This window comes from Dama dama, chromosome 29, assembly GCF_033118175.1.
Source record: "Dama dama isolate Ldn47 chromosome 29, ASM3311817v1, whole genome shotgun sequence".
Taxonomy (NCBI): domain Eukaryota; kingdom Metazoa; phylum Chordata; class Mammalia; order Artiodactyla; family Cervidae; genus Dama; species Dama dama.
The window spans coordinates 39,573,251-39,574,584 of record NC_083709.1 but is presented as its reverse complement, the minus strand read 5'-3'; the positions used below and the strand labels follow the sequence as shown (position 1 = coordinate 39,574,584).

At 38.0% G+C, this 1,334-nt stretch overlaps 1 pseudogene; it reads right to left on the bottom strand.

Annotated features, from left to right (window-relative positions):
* Positions 1-254: 254 nt before the first annotated feature.
* On the bottom strand, positions 255-698 carry LOC133048683 (ubiquitin-conjugating enzyme E2 D3-like; annotated as a pseudogene).
* Between the last annotated feature and the right edge of the window lie 636 nt (positions 699-1,334).

Genomic DNA, 1,334 nt, shown 5'->3' with positions numbered 1-1,334 from the left:
TAACTATTCTGAATTTTGGGCAACTCTTCTCTTGTAACTACTTTACAGTTTCTAAAAGCTGTTATTGTCTAAAGCTGGAAGAGCTTAAGTCTTCTCAGATGAACATGTGAATAAAAGGAGGGAGGTAAACAAAAAATAAAATTAAAAAAGGTAAGGTCTGATAGGGGAGCAGCTGGATAAGAAAATCAAAAAAGGAACAGTAATTTAAAGTTTAATCCAGCTTCAATGCAGGTTATTCTGACTTTAAGGAAGCATCACATGGCATACTTCTGAGTCCATTCCCTAGATATTCTGTTGTACTTATCTCTGCCTGTTTTACAGATCCATGCAATCTCTGGCACTAGGGGGTCATCTGGGTTTGGATCACATAACAGTGAACAAATGGATAAAAGAACTTTAGAAATAGGTAAAGCAGGAGACCACTGTGATCTTAGACTATCGAGACAAATGCTGCCTTTACTGTTAATATTTGGATAATAAATTCTTGTTGTAAATGCAACCTGAGGTGGTTTGAATGGGTAGTCTGTAGGAAAATGAACTGTCAAAAAGAATACAGCGCCTTGATATGGGCTGTCGTTAGGTCCCATAATTGTGGCTTGTCAGTGAAACACATCATCCCCAAATGGACCTTCAGAAGATCGTGCTGGAGGGTCACGGGCCAAATCACTAAGTTCCTTATTAATCCGTTTCAGCGCCATGGTCTGCTTTTTGTCTGGCTCCTCACTGTCTCAGTGTGTGCTCAAAGGTCCAGCCAAAACTCTGGATTATTCTGGAGGCTTGGAAGGATTGTCTCAGTCTCACACCATCTCTGCCAGACACAGATGCTTGGCGTTGAGGAGGCGGATCTTGGGAAAACCTCGAGGCTGGTTAACAGGAACTGTCTGTATTAATTATTATTAGGGCAAATTTATGATTTTTATGGGAGGCTGGATAGTCATTAGGAAGACAGATTCATCATCAGATACTCTTGGTTTAGAGTCTCTGCTTTGCCACTTTCTAACTGTGTTGTCTTGGACAAGTAAGTTTAACCTCTCGAATTCTCAGATTTACTATGAAATGGATGTCACAATTATATTTAACCTATTAGAATTTTCACAATTAAGTGAAATTATGGATACAGAGTGTAGACACCTAAATTATGATATTGCTTGTAAGATAATAGGCTCTTCTTCTTCTTCTCCATCTCCTCCTTCTCTCCATCATCACCATCATCATACTAGTGATAGTAATTAGTGATAATTATAATTTTAAAAATTATGCTCTTTATTTGAAGGACCAGAAATTGATTGAATTTAAACTGGTAAGATAGGCTGACTTTAAATTAGGAAGTTTCA